Here is a 19,508-nt window from a genome sequence, read left to right as displayed (position 1 = left end):
AATACTTGGAAATACTTTTCAAAATTTCGGTTCTTATATTCAAGCATTTTTCATCTTTCAATTCTCATTTCAAGCATTTTTCATCAACTTTGTTATATTTTATTTTTTTCGAAATTTTTAGGGGTTATTGTAAAATACAAAAATCATGCTATGAATTTATTTCTTAATTTCATTTCCATTATATTCCTTGCTTTTAGTTCACATTATCATAGAAGATCATAACTAACGAACAAATTAGAGATTCACAAGTTTTTATTCTTAAAGTTAGATTTTTACTATTTTCACATAAATTGGTGTATCTATATACACATATATATGTGTGTGTATATGTTTTTTTCATTTACTTAAGACATGTGAAAAGATTATTGATTGTGCATCAACTTATCTTGATCATTTTAATAGATGGACAAAATGTCATTTCTTTCATTCAATAATTATTTTTAAGAATCCATTTTAGTAAATTCTAAAATAAGTAAATAACTTGTTAATCTTAATCAATAAATTAAAGATTTCAAAAATAATTAATCATGTTAAAAATCTAGACAAAACGAATTATATATGCATGGTGGGTTGCTAGTATATATAAAATCGGAAGATTAATGAAAGGACAAATTGCTTTTCCACCAATTCAATTGCAAAATACAAAAGCTTTAGAACTTCTTCACGACAGCTCTAAAGCTAGTGGATTAGATCGCCAATATTATTTTCAAACACACGTTGTGCGGGTAAAATAGTGGATAAAATATAAATCAATTATTTAATTCAATCTTTCTATTTTTTATAATCTAAACTAAATCGATATTTTTTACTAAAACACATATATATTTTCTCTTTCAAATCTAAACTAAATCGAAATTTTTTACTAAAACACATATGTATTATTTAGAAAGAAATAAAAATAAAAATATTAGTGATTTATAGTTTTAAATAATTTCAAATTAATTACTAAACTTTACTCTTTTAAAAAAGGAGATGTAGTTTGTAGAATTGAACGACTGTCACTTGGACAAAAACTATAGATTTTAATAATAGTGTACTTCAATTTTTAAACCGTACAACAACTTTAACATTACATTTTGATTGCTCTTTTCAGTCTGAAAATTATTACACCCCTACAAAACTAATACGAGTATTTTAGGTAAAGCCAAAATAGATGACAAAAACTTGTGTGAGACGGTCTCACGGATCGTATTTTGTGATACGGATCTCTTATTTGAGTCATCCATGAAAAAGTATTACTTTTTATGCTAAGAGTATTATTTTTTATTGTGAATATCGGTAGGTTTGACACGTCTCATAGGTAAAGATTCGTAAGATCATCCCACAAGAGACCTACTCAAAATAGATTCATCAAACACACCAGAATCATTTACCTTAAAATCTCTCCATTAATAATATTAATAAATAATAACAATGATTGTTGCTTTAATATATTTGTTCATTGGTCAAGTAGTGGGTAGGTGAGAAATGTGCATGGGGGTCAATACTGTCGCCAGGGAGAATAAATGGGAAAGATCCTCTTTTAAGAAAATGACACAATGAGTTCAATTTTTAAATGAGCCCCACCGTTACATTAACAAATCAATAATACAAAAATTTTCAATTGTCTTATGAGATAGGCATGCTTACCGGTTCTATGGTTCCGGTTTCGGATCGGTTCCAACCGGTTTCGGATCCGGTGGTGCGGAAACCGGTTCAGAACCGGAAATCTTGGAACAAATCTTGGAACCAATCCAATATTGGATCGGTTCGACGACTTTTAGACCGGTTCTGGTTCAATTTGGACCGGTTCGGAGTTCCTTGACCGAATATTAATATTTTAATATATAAATACTTTTATTAATTACCATTTTTTTATTTAGTATTTCGACTTGAATCAATACTGAACAATCATAAAATTAAAATAATTGCAAGATTGATTTTACAATTGAAAATCTAAAATTCATCACGATTTATTAAAAAAAATTTGAATATTCCGGATCTTCATCAGAACTTGAGCTTTGAAATTTATCGATTGCGCCAGAGGTTCGATTCCTTTTTCGGCTGCAAACCAATCTTGTAGGCATGTTAGCATGAAAAGTGTTTCTGGCTTTAAATTAGTTCTTTGTTCACCGATGATCCTTCCATGTACTGAAAATGCTGATTCGGAAGCAACACTTGAACTTTGAATTGGTAGGACATCTCTTGCAATTGCAGCTAACACTGGATAAAGTTTAGAATTTACTTTCCACCGATCAAGAACATAGAAATTCTCCGTAGTTTCAATATATTGGCTTAAATAAATTTGATTCTCATTGTAATTGGATGTTCTCACCGATTTTCCTTTGAACTTTTGTCGTTTCAAACTTTGAAAGAAGTTCAGTGCTCCACTTTTGCTTTTATATGTCGGCATCTCCTCCGGCTGCGCACTCGGTTCATCACATTGTTCACTAGCATACAAATCAAACCATTCTTTGAGAGAATGCATGATTGACTTCTTTTGATCGTCAACATTCTTCTGAAGAAATTTAGCATAATATTAAAAAAAGCGTCTAATCCTCCTTAATTTTGAGTAGGATCAATTAATGTTGCTAAACCATGCACAATTGGTATAGTTTCCCAATATTTTAAAATTTTTTTCCCATATTTGAAACAAAATCACGCATAACAAAATAATCACGATATTCAACAAATTTATAAAACATATTGAAAAGAAAGGTAGAAACATGGTTGAAGTAGAGTAGTTAATGCCACAAAATTTTTCGGTTGCTTCTTTAAAAATTTCTAACAAACAAACACATTTACTCAAAATATTTCAATCATCGTCAATTAATATTAGTACCGCAATATTATTATAATATGGAGTAAATAAATCTTGAAAACGTAATAAAGTATGAAGCAAGTGATATAAAGAATTTCATCTAGTTTCAACAAGAAGAGGAAATTTTTTAAATTTAATTCCATTTGATTCGACTAGTGTTTTTCAGTCACGCCCATATCTTCTTTCACATAATAATTTCCCACATAATTTGAATTTTTCTATTACAGTGGACATTTGCTCATCACATGCACATTTAACACATAAGTTGATAATATGACACGAACATCTAACATAAAGTAAATTACCATATAAAATTGGTTTTAGTGAATCTTTAAGATATTTAATTGCAAGAGTATTGGCACTCGCATTATTTAACGTTATCGACATTATTTTATTTTGTATGACATAGATCTTAACAACATTTAAAATATATCTAGCTATAATGTATATGTTGTGAGACGATTCTAAATGATCTAGCGCTAAAATTCTTTTTTGAATAGTCCAAATTTCGTCAATCTAATGACATGTAACAACAAGATAAGATTCATATTTTAAATTAGTCCAAATATGAGTTGTCAAATTAATTCTACAAGAAATATTTGAAAGATGTGATTTTATTGTTTCTTTATATTCTTTATAAATATCAAAAAAATATTTCTTAAGTGTTAGCCTAGAAATATTGTGAAAACCAGGTTCAATAATACTAGTAAATTCAACAAAACTTTCTTGTTCAGCTATTATAAAAGGTTGACAACATTTGGTAACAAGCTTTATGATGGCTTTCCGAGAAATTTCTTTTGTAATTGTGAAAGCTTTACCACTTGAAGGATTAATTTGTTTTGTGTTGGTTCCCTACCGAATGGTTGTAGCGTATCAGGGTCGAGTTTATGTACCTTAACTAAATGTTTTTTCAAAGTGCCGGTACCACCGGAACCACCACCCGTTTTGTAAGAATACCTCGTTTTGCAAATTTTACAAACGACAAAAGAGTTATTTGTACCTTGTTGTTCAATATCAAAGTGATCCCAAACTTTGCTTCGCTTTGCACGGGCTGTCGTCGTGCTCGTTGACATTGTGTTGCTTGCTCGAGTAGACGATGGCGTCCCTACATATTTGTTGGGGAGTTCCATGGCTTCTTCATCCTCGTGGCCAAATTCGACTTCATCAAAGTCGGGGATATAGCCAAAATGCTCACCAAAATCGGAAGCGTATTAGCACCACCACCACGACGGTTTGAAGATGATGCCATTGAAATTCGATTATTTATATGAGTAAATTGCGAAAAAGTAAATAAATAACAATAAAAATAATATTGATTATAAATAAAATTATAACACAATTATTGAATATATTTGGAGAAATGATAGCAAAGAAAGATATTGATTGTAGAGAAATGAAAAGTTGCGAGAAAATTGATATGTGAAATATAAAAAATGACTTGTATTTATAGGTGATTTTTGGGGGTAAAAAAAATTATATTTGCAATAAAGCACCCAAAATTGGGGGCCAAATTGCAAAAAAAAATGCAGATTTCAGTAGCCGTTCAACGACTACTGAAATCTACATCCTTTGTGCAGCCGTTGGCCCAAAGGCCTTTTTTATTTTATTTTTTTAAATTTTGGATTCCGGGTTCTGGGACCGGTTAGGGTCCGGTTCCGGGTCAGATCCGAATACGGACAGGAACCGGTTCGAAACCGGAACCGGAATCGGTTCAGAACATGCTGCACCGGTTCAACCCACTAACCAATGGATTGTACACGGTTTCGGGTGCGGTTCATCCATACTGGATCCGGTTTCGGGCTTAACGGTCCTGTTTCGGATCGGTTATGGCACGAACCAGTCCGTTAAGCATGCCTATTATGAGACATCTTCAACTCAACTAGACTATGAAATGAATATTATTTTTTTACGTAATTATTTATGTATAAAAAATATTTTAAATTGTAAGTTTGCATGAGATCTACTCGATAAATAATGGTCTTCTTAATTAATATTTCAAAAAAACGTTGTAGGAATTTCTTCCTAATATGATATTCATCATTATTGATTTATCAAAAAATGGAAAAATAAATTGCTCCCTTAAATTCGAGTAGCTCAACCTTTCTCTCGAGTCGAATTTTAATTATGTCTACTCAAGTAGTTCACGAACTGCTCAAATAGCTATATATTATTATGTTTATTATTTTTAATTTAAGAATTATTTGTATCTATATAAATACAATTTTAAATCTTAAATTATGTTACAAACACTATCGAGCTTTTCGAGTTTGAGTAACTCGATATTTTCACTAATCGAGCTCAAGTCTGAAAAATGAATACTCGATCAAGCTTAAACTTACAAAATTTAAATTGAGTCGACTCGAGTTGTCCGTACCTTTAATCTCAAATATATAGTCAAGTTTTTATATTTCATATTAATTTTTCTTTTTTAAATTTTACCAACATATCCATGTGACGATGTTTTGGAAAGATGCACAAATATTTAAAGGCGTTTGGCTGAACGTACAGTGAGACTCAGTGAACAAATCCGTTGGAGTTTGAATTTGTTCCCCAAATAGATATCTGGAACATTTGACTTTAAGTGCTCCTGCAACGTCTCTTATTGTACCTTGATCGTATAATAGCTTTTGTACCTTTGTGTACAGCTGGATTAAGCTTTTCGTTTCTGCAAATTGGTTCGCTCCTAACGGATTTTCTGAACTAGTCAGTTGAACTGGTCTTGAACTGGTGAGGTGAGTTAAGTTGACTCGTCAGCTGAACTGATTTCACTGATTCAGTTGAACTGGTCAGTTGGGCTCTTCATCAGTTGAACACTTCATCAGCTGATCGGGCTTCTGAAGGTCTTATGCTGAACCACCTATCAACTGAACAGTAAGTTGAATTGCTCTTGATACTTCAGTTGTAATTGTTCAGTTCGATCAATCAGTTGACACTTTCAGTTTGCGTCTTGATAGCTTCAGTTTAAACTTGGTAACTGATCAGTTCGAAGCCTTATCAGTTTCAGTTTTTGCGCACTTAGGTAAACTCATTAGAAACAAATAAACAGGTTTTGTTAACATCAAATTCAAGATTGCGAATTTGAAATGTTCCAACAAGTTATCCCACATTTTTGCAAAAATTTGAGGGAAGGCGGTGATCGAGCTTTTCTTGCACTGAAAAATCCTCAAAATAAATTTTAAATTTTGTTGCTCGAAACAATCGGAAGTGCATGAGTCAAGTTATAAAATAGTGTACTGAGTGCAAGTATAATTCCCGCAGAGACTGTGTAAACGATTATTATTTTCAGAAATTTATTCTTGATTGAATGTAAACAGTTATTTTTATATGAATATATCTACTAAAAATTCAAAGATGATTACAATTAAATAAAACAATAAAATCAAATCAATGAAAATCTAAAAAATCAAAGAAAAATGAATTTGTTGAGAATTTTAGTTCACCTACCCCTTGTTTATATCAAATAACTAATCTTGATGATTCTCATGTTTAAGATTCTCTAATTTATTAACACGCTCTCAAGCTATATTATATTAATTCAATTCAATGAAATAATTATACTTCTTTAATTACTTATCAAAGATGATTGCATGCACAAGTTATGGAATCCCTTAGCATCCGACTTATTGGACTATGACTATCAACATGTATTCAATTTCATAAGTCCATGCAAATTGTAAATCCATGGATTATATTACTTATTCTTATTGTAAACTATTCTTTCGAACTCACCTGAATCCAAAATATCATAAAAGTTAGCTACAATTTAATGATTTAAATAAAATAGTAATATAATCAAACATGAAGCAAAATTTTATAATAAAATTAAATAAAACAACTTCTCGGGGTAAAATCTCCTTAAATCCCAACAAATATAAAAACGGCTAAACATCATTATAAAATTATCAAAAACAATTTTTTAAAAATAGAAATACTAAAAGAAATGAAGAAGCTAAGTAAGAAAACGCTTCTTGAAAATCCCGAGTTCTTCGCTTGCCTCCTTGACTCCGGTCTTTCCTCTGTGCAGCAGCTCTTCCTTTTCTCCAATACTTCGGAAAAAAGTCCGATTCAATCCCTCAAAAACCGTGTATTAGGTTTTCATGTAGGTGAGGATCCATAAAAGTTGAAACAAATCGAAATCATATTTTTTCCTTAACATATCGTGCTAGAGCGGAACAAATCACCCATCCTACCATGGTCACTGTGCAATTTCTCTTTTTTCTCTTACTCAAGAGAGCTAGGACAGACAAATTCATCTGCCCCAGTCCGCTCTGCTCGCAGATTGATTTTGTTTTATTCTTTTGCGTGCAAGGATCGTCAAATTCACCCGCCCCTCTACTTGCAACTTGGTCCATAATTTCTTCTTTTCTTGATTATATCACCTATAAATCAAATAAAAACACATGAGGGACAATCAATTTTCATAATATAAATAAAAAACTATGAACAGTCTCAACATCAACAAAACATGCAGGAATGAGACTCTCAATGACACAATAAAATATGTTTAAATGATACACATCAACGTCTTTGTACTAACATTTTGCTCGTCTTCGAGCAAAATAAATTATAAGACATAACAAGACTACATAAAAATCAGCTCATTGGTGAGCTAATGGTTTAGTTACGCCTTAGTGAATATACAATATATTTCTCGTCACTCAACGCCCAACGCAAGTTTTCTCACATCTTTTCAAGTTTACACATTACATTTTTTAAATCTGAAAGTGTGTATGCAATGTTGGTTCTACTGGGGCGGTCAAAAATGTCCGCCCTAGCATGCCCTAGCACGCCTCTCTATGCGCTTGAAAAAACTTAAAAGGTGAAATCTGCTCGGGCGGATAATTGCGTGCCCTCCACGCAGGTTATTATATATATATATTTAATAGGAAATTTAAGCTCATTTTGTCAAAACATTTTCGAGTTCTATGCAACCATACTCTTGGAAATTTGAATAAAAAATTTCCCCTCATTTTGGAGCAATTATCACCTTTTTAAATATTATTTTAAACCATAATAAATTAGCCATTAAACTACATATATAAGAGAAAAATAATGGCCATTAAGAGGAGGTTGAAAATCATGAATAAGTGCTTTTAATAGGTGGTTAATGGTCATGAATAAGTTCCTTTAAGAGGAGATTAATGATCATGAATAATGACATTTAAGGTGAGATAAATGACAAAATCGAGTGACCATTCACCTCGTCGTTGGAGACCAATAAATAGAGATTTTGGTTTAGTGTAAAACCACACCAAAAATCCTCTCAAATCACTCATAAGTCGCTACCACTTAGAGCAAATAGGAGAGGCTGCATTCGGCCATTGTAGTTCTGTCCAAGTGCTGTCCAAATCATGACTGAGGTGTTGTCCAAGTTCACCCGAAGTGATGCCCTGTTCGATCCAAGTTTTGTCCGAGTATCAGTTAAGTTCGAATCGTACATTTGAATCAAGCGTAAGTGAGCTTTTGCTATATATATTTCTTCGTAAGTGGGTTTTTGTATATATAAAGTTTGGCACACTTGTTCTTTGTACTTATATGTATGTATATTAAATAAAGTTTTGCACACTTATTTTGCTCTGTAAGTGAGCTTCACATTTTAAAGATACCTATGTTTTATAGCGATCGAACAGGTTATACTTCGTTTGATATTCGATCATTCTCATACCATGATTCATTTTTTAATCGATCATGTTATGCTCCATTGTTATGAAATAATTTCATTCTATCCTGTCTCATTAAGTTTTGTTCAAAGTTTTGTTATCCATTTCGTTTCATATTGTTTTGTTAAGTTCTGTTCAAATATCTAAATTTTGATGCACTGTTATGATTTGATTTTGAAATGGAAAGAAAACATGATAAGATATGGCCATGTACGGTGGATATAAAATCGTACCCATTGTTTCCTTTGGTGGGTATAAAACCAATTCAATGGTCTCTCCTTTTAGAGGAGTAACATATAGGGGACATATATTTATGGTCCCGTACGGTGGGTATAAAACCATACTTATGGCCCCCTCGGTGGGTATAAAATTTATTTGATGGCCTCACCCCTTAGAAGAGTAATATATAAGGGACAAATTCATGAATGATGAAATGAAATTTCAGTACTATATATGTTCTCATGTTTTGTTTATGACATGTTTTAATGCTTTGTTTCGAATTCTGGCCATGTCATGTCTTCACTCATGTGACATGTCCTGTGATATGTCACTTATAGAATTATGTTTATATGTATATTATATCTTCGTAAAACCTCATTTTATATGTATATATGTATTGTTGTGTTTGTTCGGCTCCCATTTGTTGAGTGTTTCCTCAAACACTCATCCCTTACTCTACCATATCTAGATAAGAACGAAGATCAAGTAGACAAGGATGAATAAGACATGTTTTGGGATTGGTGATGAAGTTTCGAGACATCGAGATTACTCTCGTATGTTCTTCCTAATTTTTTATTCAAGTTATACAATGTTTCCACACATTTTATTTCGTTTTAGGAATTTATTGATGTAAGATAAGATTTTTTTTGAGTTAATTATGAAACAAAGTGGTTTTGGTTTATATTGAATTACGAGGCTTATTGTTTGAAGATTATGTAATTGTTGAATAACGCTAGTGTCGACTAACCCTGGTCCTAGGGCGTGACATTTAAGTAGTATCAGAGTCACCAGATTCATAATCCGGCTAGGGATTTTGATAGACAAAAATTGACGAAGTTAGATTTTGGTAAAAACTTAGTCATTCATATTCACCACAATCTTAGATTTGGAAATCGTGACTTCCCATAGGAAACTCAAGAATTCGATTCCATTAATTATTTTGAACTCCTCTCGACGTATAATCTTCAAACCATACGTCAATTCCCGAATTTTCCATTTTTGGAAAATTATTTAAAAAAAACCCTTTTTGAATCAAATCTCGAGCGAGATGACTCTAGAATTATTTTTTGATTTTTATTCATGACCTTATCATTTTCTTAGCCTTCCGTTGTTTTTCAGGAAATGGCTTCCTACGCCCCTCGTAATCGCGACAATTTTTGCCATTTTTGGAAATTCTCGTAGAACTTATAACTTCGCGTAAGAAACTCGAAAACCAATTCTACCAATTGTTCCTTAATCCTCATGAATTATATTTTCAATTCATATGAAAAATATTCTGACTTTATTTTTTAATATTCCATTGACTCTGCACCGAAAATTTGTTATTCATATCATAGGCATGTAAAAAAAATCTCATGGTCTTTGATGGGGAAATATGATTGAGTTTGAGAAATAAAAATTTGGGAATTAGTGTTTATGTGAATCGATCAATTGAATATCAACCTTCTATGAGATTGTTTTTCTAGATTTAAGTTTGTTTGACAGTATTGGGTCGCAATTTGACTTTTAAGAATTTTATATTAGTGCAGGTGTCTGAATACAAAAAATTACCAATTATGATGATTGACAACCAATGTTTACACCACATAGTCGGAAAAAATTTTAAGATACGATTTTTGGGATTTATATGAAATCTATTTTGAGATTAGTATTTATATAAAATAGTCAATAGAAAATTTGAGGTTTTTATTTTTTCGGATTTAAGTTAGACTGATTTTGGGACTAGTGCCTATTTTAAATTATTGATAGAAAGTTTGAAGCCTTGAATTTTTTTAGTTTATTTTAGATTGACATTTAAATGAGAATGTGATAACCATGACTAAATTTTCAATAGAATTAACAAATTATATTTAGGATTTTAAGAATATATATATATATATATATATATATATACATATAAATATATGTTCTTGATTTGAAACGTCATTCTCGATTCTATCTTTAATGTCAGATAATAAATTTTCATTTTGTTTAAATATGGTCTTAAACTATCATTAATTTTTTTAATAAAATTCATAGAAATCAAATCATTTAACATAAATATTAATTTACAAATGCAATTGATCGGACCATTTCATCTTCGTGCCTTCGATCTCAAATTTAATTTGTTGTCGACTTTTTCACACAATCTTATGTATATAAATTCTTTTTGAACAAAGAAACAATTCAAATATCATTTTTTTTCTATCTTCATTCGAAAGCTGTCATGATATGAATCTGGCCAGACATGACGTGCTAAATCTTGGGAGGAGATCCAGACATTCGTGTTGTCAAGATGGTACAAGCAAGATTCGAAGCTTCAAAGAATCCGACATACATAGCAATGAAGTTGGAAGATATTTTAATGTTATTCAAATGCTAAATTATGAAGAGGATGCCAAATCAATACCCCGGACCCGAGAGCCCCGCGCTATGGCGGTCAAATATTAATGCCCCAGTGCCATAGGCAATGTCCAGATGGCGAGATCTAGAACACTCTGCGCTAGGGAGGTCGAATTCTGCCGCTCCAGCGCACCGCCTGCGTGAAGAAATCTTATTTTTTAGTTTAGAGTCCAAATTAATTAGGCAACTAGATTTTTGATATCTTTTTTATTGTAAATAATATATACGCGAAATTTGATCATTGTAAAAAACATTTGAATGAACATTGAGTTTTAATATATTGATTGAGTGTTTCTCTCAATTTTAAAGCTTGGCTTTGTATACATATTTGTGTGTTTCTCAAATCAAACTTATCAAAGTTTAACACTTTATGGCATTTGTCAATTGATTTGAATTTTCAAAAATGAGTTCTTTGAAGGTTCGCCTGAGATCAATTGTTATCCTCGTGAATATTTGTTGTTAGGCTTTTCATAGCTTAGAGGTGAATATCACAACAATTACTTGTTTCAAAAAGATTGGGACAACACAACCTTTTTTTGTTTCATTGAATTGAGAGCGTGATTCCGTTTTCGAGCGAGTTTGCTTTTCGTGATTGAAGAATCGCATCACGCCAATTATGTATTAGGAACTAAATATATAATACATTTTTTGTGGATTATATATCGTGTCTCTTCTCTTTAATTTTAAAGATTAATCTACTTGTTCATATACAATCATATCGGCGCTATATTTTAGAATTTTCATATATTGTTCGAAATTCTTCGTCCAAAGATGTTTCTTTTGCTCAAGCATCATCATTTACCTACCTTCAATTTTTGCAACGTCATTGTCGATCTATAAATTTTGATAGCTATCTTGAACCCTATAATGTCAAGATTTTAAAAAGAATTTAGCCTGCACATTCACCTTTGAAATTTTGAATCCACATTAATCCCATTTTCGAAAATTTCAGACCATAATTGACATGTGATTAAAGGCTTCTTATTTTCGACATTTTAATGCATTCATTGGCCCAAAAATTTTAGCACTCAATTAAGTACTAATTATAACAATTAAAATTGAATTATTGGTCATAAAAATGTTATCATATATCTTCTCCAAAGTATCTGTATAAATAATACCTTCTCATGGATGAAGAAAGTCACCCCAAAAACCAATTTTTCTCTCATATTTTCGAGCCAACCTTCAAGTAAGTCTCGAACAAACCTAAAGATTCTCAAGTTCATGTTCATAAATGACGACACAAGCCAAGACCTTTAGGGACTTCGAGCTCGAAATCAAGCAACTTAAGGGTTCCAATATTAGTTTACTATGTGATAAAGAAAAGTTGAAGAAAGCTATGGATCATCTTCAAGTAGAAGTGGTAAAACTCATTTTCGACAGAAAGTTTTGGAAAAACAACTCAAAGATTACAAAGAAAAGCTACAAGAGTCACAAAAATAAGGTCAACAAACATTTGCCACCTCCAGAGCTTGGTGCAACCAATCTCACGCTACGAAAGGATTTTGTGACCAACGTCAACAAGAGTTCAATGCATATCGTCATGAAATGGGAAACTATGTTCAACAACTTGAGCTCACCAACAAAAACTTGAGTGAAAAATCGCCAACCAACAAATTGCGTTCGAGCATATGCAACAACTGCTAAATGCACAAAGAAAAGAGGCTAACGAGGAGTTAAGAGATAGATACGTCACCGATTAGATTAAGCTCTCATTCGTCTTTTGGAATAAGGGCACCCTTGTCCACTTTTGTGTGTTTGTTTTTGCATCTCATGACTTTTGTTTCGAAATCTATATGATTCAAGTCTAATTATTATTATTTTCCTTGAATCAATTGAACTTGAACCATGGATCATTCAAAATGGATTTAAATTTCGAGCTTATCAATCATTTCATATCTACATAGAGCTAACTCAATATTCGAGGACGAAACTTCTAATAAGGGGGGAAGGATGTTAAGACTCGAAATCTTGCCACATGAAGACCTGAATATGTAACAGGAAATTTCAGCTCATTTTGGCACAATATTTTTGAGTTCCATGCAAACATACTCTTAGAAATTTGAATAACCATTTTCCCATATTTTTTTTACAATTTATCATCATTTTAATGACTAATTTAAACCATAATAAATCATCCATTAAACTACCTATATTAAGAGAAATAATAAAAATTAAGAGGAGGTTGATGACCATAAATAAGTGCTTTTAATAGGAGGTTAATGATCATGAATAGGTTCCTTTAAGAGGGGGTTAATGACCATGAATAATGACATTTAAGGTGAGATAAATAACAATGAATGGAGTACTCTTCACCTCACCCTTGGAGACCTATAAATAGAGATATTGGTTTAGTGTAAAACAACACCAAAAATCCTCTCAAATCATTCATAAGTGATATGAATCTTGTCGGGCATGACGTACTAAAGCTTGGGAGGAGATCCAGACTGTTGTGTCGTCAAGATCGTACAAGCAAGATTCGAAGCTTCAAAGAATTCGACATCCATAGCAATGAAGTTGGAAGATATTTCAATGTTATTCAAGTGCTAAATTATGAAGAGGATGCCAAATCAAGACCCGGACCCGAGAACCCCGCGCTAGGGCGGCCAAATATTACCGTCCTAGCGCTAAAGGACCCGAGAGCCCCGCGCTAAGGCAGCTAAATAATACCCCCTAGCGCCCCAAACACTGTCCAAGGCTGCATATTCCAGAACCCTCCATGCTAGAGCGGTCAAACTATACCGTCTCAGTGCGCCGCCTGCGAGAATAATTTCTTGTTACCTAGTTTAGTGTCCAAATAATTTGGTAACTAGATTTTTCATCTCCTTTATATTTGTAAACAATATATGAACAAATGTTATTCATTGTAAACAATTAATGATTGAGTTTTATAATATTTTGTGAGTTTTCTCTCAAATTTCATAGATTGGCTCTGTATACACCTTTGTGTGTTTCTCAAATCAAACTTATCAAAGTTTAACACTTTGTGGAGTTTGTCGATTGTTTTTCACTCGGATTGTCAAATACGAGTTCTTTGAAGCTTTGCTTGAGATCGATTGTTATCCTTGTGAATATTTGTTGTTAGGCTTTTCATAGCTTAGAGGTGAATATCACAACAATTACTTGTTTCGAAAAGATCGGGACAACACAAAATTTTGTTTGTTTCATCGAATCGAGGGCGTGACTTTGTTTTCGAGTGTGTTTACTTTTCGTGGTCGAAAATTCGCATCAATAAGTCTCGACTACTTCAAGCAAAGAGGAGAGACTGCATTCGACCATTGTAGTGTTGCCCAAATCGTGACCGAAGTGCTGCCCAAGTTCACCTAAAGTGTTGCATGTGTTCGACCCATGTTTTTCCCAAGTATCAATTAAGTTTGAATCGTACATTTGAATCAAGTGTAAGTGAACTTATGCTATATATATTTCTTCGTAAGTGAGTTTTTGTATATATAAAGGTTGGCACACTTGTTCTTTGTAAGTGGGCCTATATACATATATATTCGATAAAGTTTTGCATACTTATTTTGTTCGGTAAGTGTGCGTTTGATATATATAATTTTTTGTGTATATAAAGTTTGGCACACTTGTTCTTTGTAAGTGTGCTTATATATTTGTATATTCAATAAAATTTTGCACGCTTATTTTTCTCGGTAAGTGATCTCTATGTTTTAAAGATATCTATGTTTTAAAGTGATCGAATTTGTTATGCTTCGTTTCATATTCAATCATTCTCATATCATGATTCGTTTGTTATTCGATCATGCTATGCCATGTTGTTATGAAATCATTTCATTCCTCCTGTCTCATTAAGTTTTGTTCAGAGTTATGTTATTCATTTTGTTTCATATTCCTTTGTTAAGTTCTGATCAAATATCCAAATTCTGGAGCACTGTTGTGATTTGATTTTGAAGTGGAAAGAAAACATGATAAGATATGGCCACGTGTGATGGATATAAAACCATACCTATGGCCCCCTTCAGTGGACATAAAACTGATTCATTGGTCTCGCCCCTTAGAGAAGTAACATATAGGATACAAATACTTATGGCCTCGTTCGGTGGGTATAAAACCGTACTTATAGCCCCCTTCTGTAGGTATAAAACTGAGTCAATGGCCTCGTCCTTTAGAGAAGTAACATATAGGGCATATATATTCATGAATGATGAAATGAAATTTATCTGATATTTACGTTCTCACATTTTGTTTATGACATGTTTTAATGTTTTGTTTCGAATTCTGACCATGTCATGTCTTGACTCGCGTGGCATGTCACTTCAAGAATTATGTTTATATGTAGATTATCTTTCGTAAAACCTCAGTTTATATGTATATATTTATTGTTGTGATCGATCGGCCCCCACTTATTGAGTGTTCTCCAAATACTCACCCATTACTCTACCCTCTCTAGATAAAAACGAAGATCAAGTAGACGATGATGAATAACATGTTTTTGGGTTGGTGATAAGGTTCGAGACATGAAGATTACTCGCTTATGTTCTTCCTAAGTTTTGATTCAAGTTGTACAACTCTTCCTCACATTTTATTTCGTTTAGCGCTGTAAGGCAAGATTATTTTGAGTTAATTATCAAAAATAGACTGGTTTTGATTAATAATAAAATACAAGGCTTGTTGTTTAGTGATTATGTAATTGTTGAACAACGTCGGTGTCAACTAACCTTGCTCCTAGGGCGTGACATCTTCTTTGTGTGTTCTTTGTAGGACAGAGCTAGACCTTCGGCTTGACCTCGGAATTCTTCCAATTGGTCCAGTTGCAATAATCGCTCTTCATTTGTAGAATCAAATCAAAGTTTAATGCCTTGGTTGCCCAGTATCCTCTATGCTCTAACTGACCCGGTAGATGACACGTCTTTCCAAAAATTAACTTATAAGAGGTAGTTCTTATAGTTGTTTTAAAGTGGTCCCATATGCCCATAAGACATCATCTAATCGCAACGACCGATATTTCCTATTTACTCTCACTGTTTTTTCTATGATTCTATTGATTTCCCAATTCGACACTTCAACTTGACAGCTCGTTTGGGGATGGTATGGAGTTGAGATCTTGTGAGTGACACCATATTTCATCAATAATTTTTTGAAACTTTTATTGTAAAAATGGGTGTCAGCATCACTGATGATTACTCGTAGTATGCCAAATTGATTAAAAATATTTTTCTTCAAAAAATGCAAAATCACATGAGCATTGTCACGCCCCGAAACTCGGGATTGACACCGGCGTTGTTTAATAATCACACAATCGAAACAACAAGCCTTTCGTAGCACAGTATAAACCGAACCAGTTTATATATAATAATCTCAATCCAAAGGAAACATTGTCTTTTACAACCAAAATCACTAAACGACAGAAATAAATGCGAAAGCGTAAACTGCATAATAATAATAAACTTAAACTTTATCTAGACTCTTGAATCATCACCATCCCCAGAATTGTTCGGAATCTTCTTCCTCGAGTTCTTTTTCGGATTTCTCTGGGACAGGTTGTAAGGGGGGTGAGTATTTGGGAATACTCAGTAAATGGGGGAATATCGAGCACAATAAAACAACATGCATAATTTCGAAACACATGATTTGCATACATACTTCATAAACATGCATAACATTTACGAGCCACTGTGATTTATCTAGCTTTCTATGGTTTATTGACGTCAGTCCCTAATTTTTACTCCTCTAAGGGGGCGAGGCCGTATAGCGGTTATATCCCCCACCGCGTAAGGGTACGTCATGGTTGGGATTCCCACCCATATAGAGTCGACTCCTCACAGTACTTAAAACAGTATGACAATCGACACAAGAAAAGGAGTAGGAAAGAACATGTACTCGACTGTATTTTCAAAAATATCGAAAAAATCACATATGCATATATCCGAAATTTTAAACCTTTAAAACAGCCCACTTACAATAATTATTGATGCTAAGAAAACGTAGGTGCTTGGCTTCTCGAAGTGGACCGTTCATTGCCCTTCACTCGACGGCTCTTCGGCTTGGCTTCTTGGACGACTTTGGGACATTTTTCGGCAGAGTTTCGGCTAGGGTAGTTTCTGGAAGTTTCGAGTTTCTCAGCTCTGAATTTTCGAGAATTAGGGTGAGTTGAGGAGTGGGAGTGATGGCATATTTATAGGTGAAGGGAGGGGAGCTAAATTAGGTACTCAAATCATACCAAAATCATGCAAAATCTCATAGGTTGACTCCAATATTTCTTGCTATTTTTCGAAAATTCAGCTACTAAAGTTGTGAGATTAATTCTTGATCTCAATACCCTCTAAAATTTCGAAAATATGGTGGCTATGGTAAGGATTCTTTCCTTTGTGCACAAGTTTGATGATTATTTTCAATTTACCTTGTATGCTTCCTTGTACCCATGCCTCACAACATCTAGGCATATATTCTAGGAGGATTTTCGAAAATCATATCCAATATTATGTCTAAATTCTTAAGTCTTGCACAAATCTTCCATGATCTTGTATTATTCCCCAAAATTTCGAAATTTTGCATGCACAAGACTAGATTTTATTGTCTTGATAATAAAGATTCACAATCAACCAAATTTTCAATATTCATATCTTATTCTAGTACAAGGATCCAAGGTCTTACAAATAATTAATTATATTAGTGCCAAGATTTTCGGTTCTCACAAAATCCACGGATTATACTGCTTATTCATATTTCAAACTATTCTTTTGAACTCAGTCGTAATATAAAAAATCATAAAAGTTAGATACGCTTGAATGATTTAAATAAAAACAGTAATATAATCAAGCATGAAACAAAAGTCGATAATCAAATTAAATAAAACGACGTCTTTGGGATAAGGCACCCTTAAATTCCAACAAATGTAAAAATTTAGCTTGTAAATGTCATCATAAAATTATCAAAACAATGTTTTTAAACTAGAAATACTAAAAGAAATTAAGAAGAAAGAAAACGTCACGTGATCCCAAGTTCTTTTCTTGCCTCTTCGACTCGGTCTTTTCTCCCTGCAATAGCTCATCTATTTCTTCAATCCTCTGGAAAAAAGTCTAATTCAATCCCTCAAAAATCGTATATTAAGCTTTCCATGTAGGCGAGGATCCAGAAAAGTGGAAACAAATCGAAATCATGTATTTTCCTTAACAGAGAGGGCAAGGGCGGACAAATTCACCCATCCCAACGTGTTATGCAATTCCTATTTTTTTTTCTTTTACTCAGGAGGGTTACGTTAGGGCTGACAAATTCACCAGCCCCAGCGCTCTACTCGTGGATTCATTTTGCTTTCTTCTTTTGCGCGCTAAGGTGGTCAAATTCACCTTCCCCAGGAAACCCTCATCAAATTTCTGACTTCATTTTCCTCTTTTGCGTGTTCTTTGTTTTCTTGATTAATTTGCCCATAAATCAAACCGAGACACATGAGAGACAATCAATATGCATGATACAAATAAAAGACTAAAAACAGACTAAACATCAACAAAACATGCAGGAATGAGCATCTCAATAAAATACGTATAAACGACGCACATCAGGCGGTCGCACTCACTCTTTATTTGGCTCCAATTTTGGCTGTTTGGTTTAAAATATTGAAATTGTACCATTACTATCAACTATAAGTAAAATAAAAAACGTTTGATTCTATATTTGGTATCAGATTCAAGGTCACAATTATAGGGAAGTGGATTGTTGGAGTGCAATAACTATCTCTGTTAGGAGAGTGATCAAACTGTGACGTTTGGTCTGTTTTACCGTTTAAAAGATTGAATTTATACATTTACCATCAACTATAGATTTTGAAAAAATTGAAAAATGTTCATACACAAATCTATAGCTTTTGAAAATGTGAAGAGTGTGTGGTCCTACACAAATCTTTAATTATTTTTTAAATTTGTAAACTCTTATATTTTTAAATTATTATTATTATTATTATACTTACCTTGCATTTCAAAAAATGACTTAATTAGTAATATTTAAATTTTATTATAATCCTTCCGAAAACTCATTATTTTATGTTTTAGCATAAAAATTGAAACATAGATTTTTAAGAAATAGAAGCTATCATGTTCTATCAATAATTCAATATTATTTTTCCTTAAATTATACACAATGGGTTTAATTTGTCCTAAATATTTTAAATATCGTGTATATATGAACGTTAAATGGGACAAAGACGCTTTGTCTTTGTTGTTTTATGCCTAATGTTGTTTGAACATCATCTATACATACATAGACTTATAATATAGACAAAAAAATAATATTCGATTATGCTTTTACAGGAAGAGAGTATTTGTAATAACTAAAAAATCATTTTTCTCATTTAAATTAAATAATCGGAGTTATGTTTCTTAAACTCAGATTTTGCATTAGTTTTTTTTAAATTTAATTGAAATCTAAAAGTTAGTGAAAGTTTGATTCTATTTCTATAAGAGTGATTTTAGTAAAGAGTAGGTATCTTGTGAGAC

General features: G+C 32.6%; 1 long non-coding RNA gene across 1 annotated transcript; it reads right to left on the bottom strand.

Moving 5' to 3' along the window:
• Nucleotides 1-1,986: 1,986 nt before the first annotated feature.
• On the bottom strand, nucleotides 1,987-3,968 carry LOC142519528 (uncharacterized). Its single transcript, XR_012813788.1, has 3 exons — nucleotides 3,801-3,968; nucleotides 2,315-2,429; nucleotides 1,987-2,202 (listed from the first exon to the last, which is right to left on the bottom strand). It is a non-coding gene; the product is annotated as an uncharacterized LOC142519528 (long non-coding RNA).
• Nucleotides 3,969-19,508: the final 15,540 nt, after the last annotated feature.

Source organism: Primulina tabacum, chromosome 11 (assembly GCF_025594145.1).
Source record: "Primulina tabacum isolate GXHZ01 chromosome 11, ASM2559414v2, whole genome shotgun sequence".
NCBI classification, from domain to species: domain Eukaryota; kingdom Viridiplantae; phylum Streptophyta; class Magnoliopsida; order Lamiales; family Gesneriaceae; genus Primulina; species Primulina tabacum.
Note: the sequence above shows the minus strand (reverse complement) of the source record. Positions and strands in the feature narration are given on the sequence as shown.